The 16024-nt window shown below is 38.8% G+C and overlaps 1 long non-coding RNA gene across 2 annotated transcripts; it reads right to left on the bottom strand.

The window, feature by feature from the left end:
- Positions 1-614: 614 nt before the first annotated feature.
- LOC131132823 (uncharacterized) lies at positions 615-16024 on the bottom strand. 2 transcript variants are annotated; one of them, XR_009130441.1, is made up of 6 exons: positions 15810-16024; positions 13784-13858; positions 6212-6506; positions 5659-5769; positions 4494-4580; positions 615-1741 (listed from the first exon to the last, which is right to left on the bottom strand). It is a non-coding gene; the product is annotated as an uncharacterized LOC131132823 (long non-coding RNA). The 2 variants fall into 2 exon arrangements; XR_009130461.1 differs by lacking the exon at positions 5659-5769.

Below are 16024 nucleotides of genomic sequence, written 5' to 3'. Positions count from 1 at the left end.
AGTGGTAATTTTTTGTCTTCTTACTTTGTTCTCCACTCCATTTGAAACCCTTTTTTAGGTTTGGAATGAGTAAATTGGAGGCTAACTAGTTCAATCGGTAGAATGCAATGTTCCTTTAGTCGCGTAGCCTGCATATTTCAAACTAGCAATGTGTTGTAAACAAAGAATAATAAGAGTGTTAAGGTAACTACAGGGCTCTAATCATTGTAAAAATTGTAACCTATTGTAAATTGTAAATTCTACTTTGTGGATATTTACGGTCTATTCGTGGTCTATTTGAAAACCATTTTTTTTATGATACAGTAAACCTCGGATATATCGGATTCAATTGTTCCCACTGGTTTTGTCCGATATAAGCGAAATCCGTTACCGGAAAATGTCCGTTTTACGCATATATCGGATTTATATCCGGTATATGCGTAAATCGGATTTCATCCGTTATAAAAAGACACTTCCTTGACTATGTTTCCAATGTACCTGGACGCGCAGGCAACGCTGCAAACGCTGCAAATGACGTCGTATAGCGGCCTGTCACGATTCGGCGAATCGGAGCGCCACGATGCGGCCATCCGATATATGCAAGGGAAATTTAATGGAAATGCATTGGAACGGGACTGGAGATTTTGTCCGAAATAGGCGAAATCCGTTATAAAAAATCCGATATATGCAATGAATTTTTATTGGAAATGCATTACAGAAAAATCGGTTCTTTTTTATCTGTCCGTTGTGAGCGAATTTCCGATATATCCGAGGTTTACTGTACCACCAAAGTGAATAGTACCGTCTTTTTTGGTCATCCTCTTAATGAGCCGCCTGTATTAACATAGAAAACAAAGGAGTCAGTGCCTCACTATCCATGAACCTCACCACACGTCACTGCCATTCACGGCTGTCCTCCACAGAAATATGTACAACTGATAAAAATCAACGTGCTATTTTGCACGCTCTTTTCAAGTAGCGAGTTTCATGCATGCCTGCATAGCCAAACACAATTACCAGATCATACATTTTGGCCGAGAAATCAAATAGAAATTGTCATTACGTACAAAGAGAGAGAGGAGGGGGATAGAGAGACAGACTTGTGTGAGAGAAATCAACCATCATCATCTCCATCCATACAGGCTCTCCGCTTCATTCTCCCAGTCTGAACATATCAGCTAGTAAGCTCAGCTCAATGCCACCACGCATTATTCCTGAGTGTCTGCTTATGCCTCTGCGGATCTGATCAACTCTGACAAACCAAATATCTCTGGAGAGTTTACACCACTTGGTCTGATTTGTCTTTGAGGTCAGCTGATTGAATTTCTCCTCGTAGACAGTAAAGAAATATAATTCCAGTAAAATACTAGCTAGATATCTATTATGAGGACTAATAGGTTGTATTACAATGAAAAACTAACAAAGCAGCAACTACTGATAAATAATATAGATACAGATAAATAGAAGATGAATAAAAACGGATGCAATATTATATTCTACTGTTAGAAATATTTAGTCATTTGACTATTTTACCAAAAGGCTTTGGGTTTGGGTGATACCATCACTTTCATGACTGTCTCTGTATAATGTGTTCAGTGATGCTGACTGTGTGCGTTCACTGGTGCGTTCACGTACTCTTGCATGACAGCTTAAGTGGCTCCGTCTAACGGCACTGATGTTGCCTGCCATTTGCCTTCAGGGCTTTTTCCTCGTGCTTTCTCTTCCTTGCTGACTTTTAAAATGTTTTTCTGTTTTCCTCCCCCTGTGGAAATATGACAAACAAAGCATGACTTTAGAGAGAACAAGGCCACTGATCGCTCACTGTCTGTATTGTGGAGTCTTCCGCTATGTTACATATCCGCTACCGTGTCACTGTAGTTCTGATTATGGATGAATTGCAAATTTCACAGACAATAAAAACATCTATTGTAGCGTGGCGGATAAATATGACTGTCAATACTATGAGATCTGCTACACTCAACATCATCGGGCCAACTTTATCACGTATGGCGTCGCAAGAATAAATACAAGAGGTTAAAATAAAAAATACATCTACAGTGGTATGAAAAAGCGATTGCCCTCTAAATCTAATAACTGGCTGCACCACCCTTTGCGATTTTGGCCCGCTCATCTTTGCAGAATTGTTGTAATTCAGCCACATTGGAGGGTCTTCCATCATGAAGCGCCTTTTTAAGGTTATGCCACAGCATCTCAGTAGGATTCAGGTCAGGACTTCGACCGGGCCACTCTTAAGTCTTCATTTTGTTTTTCTTCAGTGGACTTGCTGGTGTGCTTTGGATCATTGTCCTTCTGCAGAACCCAAGTTGGTTTCAGCTTCAACCAAGTCATGAAGCAGCAAAATAGCCCCCGACTTGTCACACTACCACCACCGTATTTTACTGTTGGTATGATGTTCTTTTTCTGAAATGCAGCATTACTTTTACTCCACATGTAATGGGACACACCTTCCAAAAAGTTAAACTTTTGTCTCATCAGACCACAGAGTAGTTTCCCAAAGGTCTTGAGGATCATCAAGGTGTTTTCTGGCAAAATTGAGTCGAGCCTGTTTTGTTCAGCAGTGGTTTTCATCTCGGAACTCTGCCATCCAGGCCGTTTTTGCCCAGTGTCTTTCTTATGGTCGAGTCATGAAAACTGACCTTAACTAAGGCGAGTGACGCCTGTAGTTCTTTGGATGTTGCTGTGGGGTCTTTTGTGACCTCTTGGATGAGTCGTCGCTACGTTCTTGGGGTAATTTTGGTTGGCCGGCTACTCCTAGTAAGGTTCCACTCCATTGTTCCATCCTTTTGCCATTTGTGAATAATGGCTCTCACTCTGGTTCACTGGAGTCCCAAAGCTTTAGAAATGACTGTACAACCTTTTCCAGACTGATAGTTCCTTAATTAATCTCAGGATTAGGGGGGCAGTCACTTTTTCACACAGAGCCATGTAGGTTTGGATTTATTTTTTTTGCCTTAATAATAAAAAGTTTCATTTAAAAACAGCATTTTGTGTTCAGTTCTGATGTCATTTAATAATGTTTATATTTAGATTCAAAACATTTAAGTGTGACAAACATTCAAAATATAAGAACTCAACAAGGGGGCAAACACTTTTTCACACCACTGTATGCAACAACAGTGTATGCTGTAACAATGTTAATAACAATAATAATAATAGCAATGTTGCTGTAGCTTTGTTAATATGCAGGTCACATTATGTAAATTAAGCATTTTTTTGCAGGTTTTGACGTTTTTTCCACAAGATTTTGGAAACGGAGTAGGTGTGTCCCATTATGTGCATTCTTACAGTCTCTTTTTATATCTTTACAATGCTCAGAATTTTTTTATTTGAAAGTGCAGTTTGCCTTTCAGGACAAAAATTTACCTTTGCATGTGGAAGAAATGCCAAAATGCATAAAAAAATATGCATGTGGACATATCCACCAGACATATTCAAACGTACACTTTCAGAAAAGTGCTGTTTATTGTTTATACCGCGTTCTATAAACTAGTCTATCATGACTTGTTTATGTGTGATAGCAATACTTCCTTAGTGAAAAGTACTGCATGCAGGCTCTGTCTCTAACTTAATTGCAATAGCTGGTGAGCGAAGAAAAACACGCATGTAAGACATTTTAAACTAGTCAGACGTCCTCCTATTAGATTTTTAAATTTCACTCTTTTTCTGTGAAAGGTGTAGACAGAGTTTGCCCTCGGAAATCAGCTTAATCACACGCAAATGGTGCAAGGTGTGTCCAATTTCACACATATTTTTCCCGCTTACGGCAACACTGCCCTAACCTTCTGACCTTTCAGCAACCAGACACTCGATGTTGTGGTACATTTCAATGGCAGCAAAACTCAAACTAAATCAAAAGCAGGTACCGTCTTAACAAATCTTTAGCACTGAAATTCATGTTAATGACCCCTTATATCGAGGGTGCCCAAAGCGCGGCCTGGGGGGCAATTTGTGGCTGTTTTTTAACAGCACATTATAAAAATAAACAAACAAAATAAGCACACAACAGCAAAAATGGAAAAATCAGCAATAATTTTCCAAGAATAAAGTCAAACTATGAATGTGGAAAAAAGTCATAATTTTATGAGCATAATGTTGCATATAATTGCAATAATAGACTCATATATTTGCACTAATAATTAAATAATATAGCAATACTATTAATAATACGATTAAAAAAAGCTGGTATATTTTTAGAAAAACATAATAAAAATAACAAATAAAGTTTTAGTTTAAAGAAAAACAGGTTGCGGGAAAAGTTCTAATGTTATGAGAATAAAGTCAAAACATGGGAATAAAGTCATAATTCTGAGAAGAAAATTTACAAAAAAAAGCAAAAAGACAAAAAAACAGCAGCAGAAAAAAACAGCTGTAATTTTACCAGAATAAACTCAAAATAGGTCAAAAGTCAAATACCATAGCGCTCAACAGTCTGTGAAGGAGAGGTGGCTCTTTATTTGGCCGGAAATAGTCAAGTCAACTACAAGGGAACTCACAATGAGCTCGTCCACCCATCGGAAATCACGAGAGGTCACCGCTCCACAGTCTGACTCACGGTGCCATGAAGGCAGCAGACACCACCACTAGTGGAGAACAACAAAAACAACTACGTTCACTTTTCATATGTAACTTAGCGACCATTTACAAAACAGCAACACAGTACACAATGTAATGTAATAATATTATGAGAAAAAAAAAAACAATATCTGGAAAATTTACTTGGGAGAAAGTTATAATAATGTGTTAATAAAGTCTAAATATTATGGGAATAAAGTCAGAATATTGCTGAAAGAAATTTCACAAAGTTTATTTGAGAATCATTTTTAAATATTACATTTTAAAAAAGTGCCATACACTTTTTCACCTATATTACATGCATTTTTGCCTCGAAATACTTATTATCATATCTACATGTGTTGGTTTAGAGCAGAGGTAGGGAACTTATGGCTCGGGAGCCAGGTAGGGCTCTTTTGATGACTGTATCTGGCTCGCAAGCATTTCTTACCACAATAAAAATTTATTTTTGCTAAAACTTTAAAGTAAACATCACAGAAATATTAAAAATCAACAACTTTCTTATGCATTTTAATCCGTCCATCTATTTTCTACTGCAATACGGCCGACCACATCCATCTTTCTTGATGATATTTTCCAGGTCAAACACCAAAACTTGATTATTACTGGGTAATGCGGTAGTCTACCTCGGTCATTGAGATGTCAACATGTAAATGTAGACTTTACTCCTTTTGTCAAATAGTTACCTAGCTAATGTTCGTCTTACATAAAAATGCACACATAAAAATGCACACATTTTATTGCATTCAATGTTTAAAAAAATGTATATGGCTCTCACAGATACACATTTTAAAATATCTGGCCTTCATGGCTCTCTTAGCCAAAAAGGTTCCCGACCCCTGGTTTAGAGTATATCAAAGCGGCCTTTGCATCCGTGCATCAGGAGCTTGGACTCCCTGCCTTATATGATATTCACTAGAATAAATTACAGAAGTGACTGTTAAAGAGACACTCCCATTGAAATTGACTTAAATATTTAATGTTTAATCAAAAACGTCAAAAATGTAAAGGAAAAATTCATCCAGCAGTTTTAACGTCACAACAAACGAAGGAAACCCTAGCAGAACAAGGGGCAAACAAACTCACCATACCGGTGAGACTGACACTTCTTAAAAGAACTTAAGCTCCCAAATTAGTTGTGGGGGTCACACCACGATTAACTTCTATTGTCTGCCATGACACCGGTCCGTCATGCCTCTGTAGAGAAAATCAAATAAAAACAATAGCAGCATAACAGGAAAGATCAGTCAATGCTTTAGTAAATCCTTGTGATGGTCATTGTTAGGATCATGGATGGGTAACCATGAGTGTTTAGTAAAGGAAGTGACTCACAGCGTGTGAGTGCGGCTCACACCACCACATAAACACACCAGAGGAGGTTAAACTAATACATGAATATTTGTAAGATAATGTAGTTGTGTACTTTTCAGCCACAGGCAAAGTGGACGTGCATTCAATGAATTAATGTCAAACTAGCTGTTCTGACTTGAGCGCTTTTCTGCTATCTAAATTCAAACTGTTCGGTTGAGGTTACGCTGCTAACTAAGACGAAAAAGGGTGTAAGCCGAAGGTCCGGCGTTCCCTTTCCCAGCGCTCTCACACACATCTCTTTCAGTTACTTGTTCACTCCTTAACTTACCGCCCCCACACACAGTCCACTGTTCCCCCTGCACACTTTACTGTGAACATGTCCAGTGGAAGGTCCAAGCCTGTAATTGCTGCCTCTGTGGCGTGGACAGACAGGCGGTCTGGGGATTGGAGATGACACGCACCCATTATTAGTGAACCAAGCGCTGTTTTTGTAATTACCGTGGGTTTGGCTGAGCACAATGAATCAGATTCTGAGATTCTCTATTCAGGAGCCGTTTCAACTCCATCTGGCTGCACAGCTTCTGTTGGCCCCGGCTTGAACAGTGCTGGGCTGTGCCTGGAGCCTAAAAAAAAAAAGAAAAAAAAAACAAAAAAAAAAAAGGTCGGCTCTGATGGTGTTAGGTGTTAGGGTAAGTGAGGGACTTTACTGCTGTGCTATAGAAAATTAGATGTTTTGTTTGGAAATTAAAACTAAACCAACAGCATTGGTAAAATATTGCACAGATATGTTGTCAGGACATGTTGCTACATGACAACAAACATGCCTTATTGGTGCTTTTACATAGTATTACCTCAAACAAGCTCGTACTTGGGCAATATTGAAACACATCAGTATGTGGAATCAAACTATGGAATGGATTGAGTAAGGACCTCAAACAATGCACAACGATGAGCCAATTCAAGAAACAATACAAGCAGTTGACGTTTGCTAAATACAAGGATGAAGAGTCTTGAACCAGTCATGATGTGCTATATCAGGGGTCTCGAACTCGCAGCCCGCGGGCCAAATGCGGCCCGCAAGACGCTAGTTTGAGGCCCCCACCTTGATACCAAAGTTTAATGTTGAAATGACAGCTTAAAGCTGTGTGCACACCGGACACAATTAACCATGATTTTGCCCCGCCCATACTGTTACCCTACCCTGTTACCCCGCCCTGTTTTGCTTTGGATTAGCAATGAAGCTAAAGGCTTATATGACGCTGGGTACAAATAAATGCAGGAAATGATTTGGAATCAAACGGAAAATACACGTCAAGATAAAGCATCTCATCAAACATGTTGTTAAAGTTACGACGCTGCTCCCAGATGGAACTGAGTACGATGCTAACTTGCTAATTGGGTCAAATTATTAAGTTTCATTAATGTTCATGTTAAAGGTTAAAAAATTGTTAATACTGTACATTTGAATCTGAAAAAAATAATTTCTCTACAAACTGTATGTGGTTTCTTACGTTTTTCTTATTTGCTGTTTTATTATTATTTTACTTATTTATTACTGATTGATTGATTGTCTTTATTCTTAATTTGTTTATTTATTTTTGTTATCTTATTTTGTGTATAGAAAAATAAAAATTAAGATATTTGAGAACAGCGGAATGTTTTATTAGATATTTTGGTGTGGAAAACCGGAACCAAAGTACTGAAAAAGTGTAGGGTATAGCAGAAGCAAAAGCATTGAAGATGGTTTTTTTATTGATTTTTTTTTCCAGTTTTTTTTTTGGGTTTTTTTTGAAAACCTGATGCGGCCCGGCTTCACCCAGAACCTAGCTCCGGTGGCCCCCAGGTAAATTGAGTTTGAGACCCCTGTGCCATATATATCACTATATTGACACTTACTATGGTACCCATTATGTCATTGTATTATACTTCGGTACGAGGTGCATTATTTAAAAAAAAAACAAAAAAAAAACCTTAAACTGTATTATGGAAAGCAAGAAGTGAACAAATGTAACAGTTACTGATTGTAAAAGTACCAGATGGAGGGGTAAGATTTAATAAGCTTTGCTTCTTCCTACTCCTTTTGGACATGTGGAACTGGGAACTGATTATGTGATGCATTCAATTGTAATCTGATGCATGTTCAAATGAAATAAAACCATTACCATATTCATAGGTACTGCACACATGAAGTGTACGTCCTAGTAGCTGGGTTCCCAAGAAGTCTAGACTTACATATTAGTTCTGCCCAATAGGTCAGCAAGAGAGGTAGGTTGACATGGAGCCAGCCAGCCACTGAGGCATGACGAGTTTAAACCTTGTCTCTGTAGCCTGGTACTGGGGCTGAGGTTAGGGCTGCTGTGCCGGCAGCTAGCGACTGCTGCGTACCTGAAATCCACATGACGGTAATGCAACATGGCAGCCCGGAGGGCAGAGCCCATACAACTTTCTCAGCCCTCTTCCCAGTAATTGGTGACCCCTGAACCTGCCCTTCGTATAAAAGGAGGGAAGGAAGGGTGACACGGTGGAGGAGGAGGAGGGGAGAACGGGACAAGGAATAGTCAACAGAGACACTGGAAAGGGGAAACAGGGTCATGAAAGAGGAAAAAAGGGGAGACAGAAGGCAAGACAAAAAGGAGACGCAAGCTTAGAGGAAAAGGTTAATCTCATTTAGTGTGGACGGACTGTAAATTCAATGCAGATAGTTCAAATTTGGACACAATCAGGTAAAACCTAGGGATAGGTGATTTAGCCCCAAAATTTGATCTCGATGGTGATACCACTATGTATGACTTATTATTATTATTAACGACTGAAACATCCGAGTACTGTGGTAAAACCTGCATTTTCAATAACCTATCATTTTAAATATACTCGATCTCTACTGTTTTCAGGACGTACATTCCGAGACCACCCACGAATGGTGGAAGAACACGCGTAATTGAGACGGCCATAAAAATTTCTATTTTTGACACACAGCTCGCTCCCTCTGCTGAGTTATGTGCTCTCATAAACAAGTTTGTTTTTTTCATTTGTGTATGTGTTTTGTGCATTTACTGTGCTTTTGTTGTGAAAGAACTTCTTGTGAATTCATGCGGATCCCTCTGCGACTGTCGTAAATGTGTATTGCGGCGGACACTTGAGGTTACTACTGGTCTTGAGCCAAAACGATCCTCTAAGTTTCACCAGTTACATTGGATCCACTTATAATAATAAGTGGATCCAATAATAAACACTTATATGGACCACATAAAATGAAGCGATGAGTTTGACACGTATATTGCAGACTCCATAACATAATCTGCTCCAAAAATGCTGTGCAATAAACTGTGCAATAACCATGCAATAAACAAGTGCAATAATCATGCAATAAACCTGTGGCTTGATCAGCATGGACACAGCAGTAAATAGTGTATATAACATTTTGACACTTTCTGTTCTCTTCTGTGCTTTTTGTACTCTGCTAAGGTAAGACACATCTTACCTTACAGAGAACATACTAACTCCTTATTTATAAAATCACAAATACTTCAACTTGCTGATGTAGTTAATTTTCAAACAGCTAAAATAATGCATAAGGCTAAAAACAACCAATTAGCTAAAAATGTCATCCAATACTTCTCTACAAGAGAGGAGAAATATGATCTCAGGGAAGAAATACATTTGAAACACTTATATGCTAGGACTACGTTAAAAAGCCATAGCATTTCAGTATATGGAATCAAACTATGGAATGGATGGAGTAAGGAAATCAAACAATGCACAACGATGAGCCAATTCAAGAAACAATACAAGCAGTTGATGTTTGCTAAATACAAGGATGAAGAGTCTTGAACCAGTCATGATGTGCTATATATATCACTATATTGACACTTACTATGGTACCCATTATGTCATTGGATGTTCATATTATTTAAAAAAAAAATCTTATTTAAAAAAAAAAAAAATCTTAAACCGCATTATGGAAAGCAGGAAGTGAACAAATGTAACAGTTACTGATTGTAAAAGTACCAGATGGAGGGGTAGGATTTAATAAGCTTTGCTTCTTCCTACTCCTTTTGGACATGTGGAACTGGAAACTGATTATGTGATGCATTCAATTGTAATCTGATGCATGTTCAAATGAAATAAAACCATTACCATCTTATAGAAACTAAATCCCAAGACTGTCACAACACAACAAATATACTGCTCAAAATAAAAGGAACACTAAAATAACACATCCTAAATGTGAATTAATGAAATATTCTTATGAAAATAGGTAGGTCTTTACATAGTTGAATGTGCTGACAACAAACTCAAACACAAAAATGATCAATGGAAATCAAATTAATTAACCCAGGGAGGTCTGGATTTGGAGTCACACTTAAAATTAAAGTTAAAAAAACACACCACCTCTTGTATATTCCATTTGCTCAACAGCATGTGAAATTGATTATCAATCTGTGTTGCTTCCTAAGTGGACAGTTTGAATAATTGAGTGTTCCCTTTCGTTTTTTGAGCAGTGTCTACAAAGAGGTTGCTCAACCGTGATACGCTGTACTTCTCATGTCCAATTGCAGTACAGTAAACCTCGGATATATCGGATTCAATTGTTCCCACTGGTTTTGTCCGATATAAGCGAAATCCGTTATATGCGTATACCGGAAAATGTCCGTTTTACGCATATATCGGATTTATATCCGGTATATGCGTAAATCAGATTTTATCCGTTATAAAAAGGCACTTCCTTGACTATGTTTCCAATGTACCTGGACGCCCAGGCAACGCTGCAAACGCTGCAAATGACGTCGTATAGCGGCCTGTCACGATTCAGAGCGCCACGATGCGGCCATCCGATATATGCAAGGGAAATTTAATGGAAATGCATTGGAACGGGACTGGAGATTTTGTCCGAAATAGGTGAAATCCGTTATAAAAAATCCGATATATGCAATGAATTTTTATTGGAAATGCATTACAGAAAAATCGTTTTTTTTTTTATCTGTCCGTTGTGAGCGAATTTCCGATATATCCGAGTCCGATATATCCGAGGTTTACTGTATTTTATAACCTGGCACTGGGACGATACTATAATCCAGGTTTAATGGTGGTTTAATGGTTCAAGATGGGTACGGAACTAGCTATTTGTTAAAAGGGTCATTGTAGCTCTACTCATTTCTTCTCTCTCCTGTAAAAACAAATTTTAAAAACGAATAATTTTGTTCCACACTCGACCATCTCTGTGTGGAGTTTGCATGTTCTCCCCGTGTACGCGTGGGTTTTCTCCGGGTACTCCGGTTTCCTCCCACATTCCAAAAACATGCTAGGTTAATTAGCGACTCCAAATTGTCCATAGGTATGAATGTGAGTGTGAATGGTTGTTTGTCTATATGTGCCCTGTGATTGGCCTCTCCCCCTGAAGACCGCTGGGATAGGCTCCAGCACCCCCGCGACCCTTGTGAGGATAAGCGGTAAAAAATGAATGAATTTTGTTACTTTACTGTCACGATTGAAGGCAGATATTCTATTGTCGGGACATCAGGGTAAACATGACATCATGTGACACAACCAGGAAGTGTGGGGAAGACCGTCTGAATTCACGCGTCTGATTTGCGGCTGGAGCAGGAGCCTTGGTAGACTGGATAGGCTACTGGGTTCGTAGGATGCAGACCCCGAATTCAAACAAAAATGAACATCTTGTCATCCATGTTTGTCCGATGCACAGATTACACACTTTTATGGATTGTTTAGGTCCCACGTGTTTGAATACGGTCCTCATTTTTTTTGTGTGTGTCCAGTTTTCAAAGCTATCCATTCCTCACCCCAGTTGCACTATGTTCCTCATCTTTGTCTTTATCTGTTGGCAGTGCACATTAGTCTGTTCCACTGCATTCACTGCTCCAGCCCCGTCTGTGTGGGTTTTTCTATGCAGTATGAATCCATTTGTCTCCACTGACGGAAAATAATTGCAAAGCAAACAAATCATCTCTGCCACATTGAGCAGGCCTCTACTCCTGGGGCATAACAGCTAGATAGCTACAGGAATGAAAGACAGAGAGCAGGGGAGAGGAAAAGAGAGCGATGGACGGCGTTCAGAGCAAAGTGGTTTGGCATTTGCATTATATATGCTGAGTGTTAAAAAGTGTTAAGTTACAGAAAGTGATGCAGTCATATTGAAAGTGACTACATGGTGCATTGGGGAGGCTAAAGAAAGAGAGAGAAAACGTTAGTAAGGAGTCTGCCAGATGGAAACTCACTCCAGGAGCATAAGGAGGAGACATCTGGGAACACGCTGCTTTGGAAAAGAAGATAATTATAGCATGATTCAAAAGTGGCCGTTTCAAAAAGAAAACACAGCAGCATCAATTCATGTTCTCACTCTAATACTAGAGGCAGGAGGGAAGAACGGATTGCTTTCTTAGGAGAAAAGATGAATAAGATTTATTCACGTATGACCCATCATTAAGGTCAGCCACAAATGCAGAGGCAGACAGTAAATCTTTTACAGTAAATCTACAGTACAAGTAGAAGTACTATTCAGACCCATTCTGGCAGAACCCATTGTGAAAACCTCACTGAACATCTGCTTGGAGCAATGGTCACATTATTACAAGAAAACAATGGTCACACAAGTTCTAAATTTACAGTCTTTCAATTATCAATTGTCTTAAACGGGATCTATTATGCTTTTTCTACTTTTCTGACCTATAAATGTAGTTAGAATGTTGTATTCTCGTGTTAAACCATGCTAAAGTTTCAGATAATGAGGTTTCTGCATTTGGAAGTGAGTTCTGAAAGAAGTTTGGGATGGCTCAAAACGCTTGGTTTCAGAAGGCGTGGTAAAACAACCCCTTTGTGATGTCACAGAGAGGCGGATTTCCTTATATGGGCGTGAATGTAATCCAGATAAGCTCTCTGCCCTGCACCAAGCTCTGCTTCTGTGTTTACTTTGCTAGCAATGGCTCGTAAAGGGAAAGACACTAGCGAGTACACCACTATCTGACCTGACCGCGATAAATGAATTCCAGCGATATAGGATTAGATGTTTTAGCGCTTAGAAAACCTGCTTATGACTTTCTAAATACGGGTTTCAACATTATTAGAGCCCTGTAGACCTGACATAACACACCTATAGTCACCTTTACACTCATATTATTCATTGTTTGTACCATATTGCAACTCTTATGTTGGGGGGGGGGGACTCGAGACAGCTACTAGCTAACCAGCTAGCGAGTAGTCACCTTTACACTCCTATTATTCATTGTTTGCACCATATTGCAACTCTTATGTTGGGGGGGGGGACTCGAGACAGCCACTAGCTAACCAGCTAGCGAGTAGTCACCTTTACACTCCTATTATTCATTGTTTGCACCATATTGCAACTCTTATGTTGGGGGGGGGGGACTCGAGACAACCACTAGCTAACCGGCTAGCGAGCTAACCAATTAGGACCAAATTTATTTCTTCGACTGAAGAAGCCAAAAAAATGACCACTTCCACATGGAATGGGAGTAAAACTTTTTTCAACTCTATCATGTTGGACATGCCATGTTTGACTTCACAATTTCAAGCAGTGTTAAGATGGAAGCTAATGTGTCATTACTGCCACCTAGTGACCAAAATACTACACATTACTTGTATTTCAATGTTTTGAGTAATAATGTAGTCTACCATGAAATGGTGATCATTGAACGATAATTGAACCGCAATATTGCAACGGACGACTGTACTGTTTGTCAAGTTCAACTTTTGTTTCAAAAGTATATAATATATATAGTACATATATAGTATATAATATATAATAGCACAGTTGTCGTCTAGTTACAGTTCCCCATTATACAGTTTCTAGTGTAGTAGCTCTCGTGGGTACAGGAAATAAGTGTTAACCCTAAATACCGTGCAGGTTGTGTGCTCGAATTACCTTGTACCTTTGCTCTTGTGTTTGATCATCAAGTCCATCCGTAATTGCATGTTTTGCAGAAGGACTTCCACACCCCTGACAAAAGATTAAACGATTTTAGACTTGGCAGAAAAACGCAGTGTTTCTACTTTCTTTCAGGGTGACATAAAAAAAACAACAAAGGCTTTTACACTTTGAATATATTCAGATTGACTTTTCAAAGCCCTGCTGTTGGCAAAGATTTGTTCCACATTCTACCTTTCATTGTAATGTGTTCATGCAGGGACTTTCTCAAGGCTTGCGTCGAGCATACAATGACATCAGATGCAGTTTTTAGTGGACTATATTGTCCCTGCTTTTCACTAGAGAGGCTGATTTGTTTAAAAACTTTTTCAAATGTCAATAGAAAGGTAAAAAGTAACAAAATAGAGTCAAACTTAACATTTTTTCCAACTCCATGTCCTTCTCAAAATGAATACCTAAACAACATCCATCTGTTGTTCAGAGTTTTCCATCTTTATGAAATAATTATTCTGATATGGAAACTCAAAGCGACTAACTTGTGAAATAATAAATGTACTAGCGAAAAGGATGTAACAGTATTAAATGAGGGATGTTTGTTGATGTGTTGTAGGGTTCTGGTGTTTTTTTTTAAATGTTCAGTGCCTAACTCATTCAGCCCCACCATTTTTCAAAAGGCATCCGCTCCAATACCGGCCATTTTAGACGATTTTGAGTAATCTTTCAAAGCACACAGAATATCATGTTCTATGGCTATAAAAACATGGAACATACCAAAGGAAAGTTTAGACTCCTGTCTTTCACCAGGAAAAAAAGGTTTGTGTCTACCTTTTTCCATTCTGTAGTAATCAACACTTGAACATCTGTAAGTTTCAGGAAAATATCAGCTCCCGACTACAAAAAGTGACGAAAACAGCTTAATTTGAAAAGATATATTTCAATCTCGACCAGTCCAGGCTCCAGCATGCCCACGACCCTCGTGAGGATAAGGGGACCAGAAAATGGATGCATGGATGGATGGACATTTCAATCATAACTTTCACTTTGATACAAATATTTTTTTTTATGTAAACAACTAACAACTATCAATAATCATTCATTCATTCATTTTCTACCGCTTTTTCCTTACGAGGGTCGGGGTACACCCTGGACTGGTCACCAGCCAATCACAGGGCACAAAGAGACAAACAACCATTCACACTCACATTCATACCTATGGACAATTTGGAGTCGCTAATTAACCTAGCATGTTTTTGGAATGTGGGAGGAAACCGGAGTACCCGGAAAAAAAACCCACGCATGCACGGGGAGAACATGCAAACTCCACACAGAGATGGCCGAGGGTGGAATTGAACCCTGGTCTCCTAGCTGTGAGGTCTGCACGCTAACCACTCGACCGCCGTGCCGCCAACTATCAACATAAACAACATAAAAAAGGGATTGTTTTACATACTAATAGGTATTTATTTACAAATATAACACCATGAACTATTCACAATTTTCACATTTGGAACTGAACTATGTGTGTACATGTACTGAATGTTCCTACAATGCATAACCTTCTGCACGCTACACTCCTTCCTGCCATCTTGTCAAATGCACTTCTGCCATTTTTATTCCTTAAAATTGCTATTTAAAAAAAAGACATTCAGTAGTAGCGATTTGCCTCATCAACTATTTTTGCCTCTTGCTGAAAACAACATAAACAATGCACAAATACATTGTTGGGATTGGTTGTTTGGATTTTGAAAAACAAATAATTACATCTTTGGTATTGACTGGTGTACAAGAAGACAGCTGGGATAGGCTCCAGCATGCCCACAACTCTACTGATGCTAAGTGGTATAGAAAATGGAGGGCTGATATTGAATGACACACCTCAGAGGTGAGTGCATGGCGCAATTCCAGCCAGTCAAATAATAGCTCCTCTCAAGTTCTGAATGATAATGTACACATTTCATACAATAAATAAATACTTAAGATAATTCAAAAGTCAAACGAGACATGAAGGAGAATGCTCACTCACCCGCCATTACGTTAGCCAGACGTAACTTCATGCTTTGTTTTTTTAAACAAAATAAAATGGTGTCATGAGAACTTTAAGCTAGCCGGGTGGGCTGTTTTGGACTAACTCGGTATATGACGGCCAACCACATTTCGCTGGCACATTTTTAAAAATTGATACGATTGTGTTTTTGGTTTCCGTGTAGCAAAACAGATCTGGTGAGTCAGTCAAAGTTT

Source organism: Doryrhamphus excisus, chromosome 1 (assembly GCF_030265055.1).
Source record: "Doryrhamphus excisus isolate RoL2022-K1 chromosome 1, RoL_Dexc_1.0, whole genome shotgun sequence".
NCBI lineage: Eukaryota > Metazoa > Chordata > Actinopteri > Syngnathiformes > Syngnathidae > Doryrhamphus > Doryrhamphus excisus.
The sequence above is the reverse complement of the archived record's forward strand: the minus strand, read 5'-3'. Positions and strand labels throughout refer to the sequence as shown.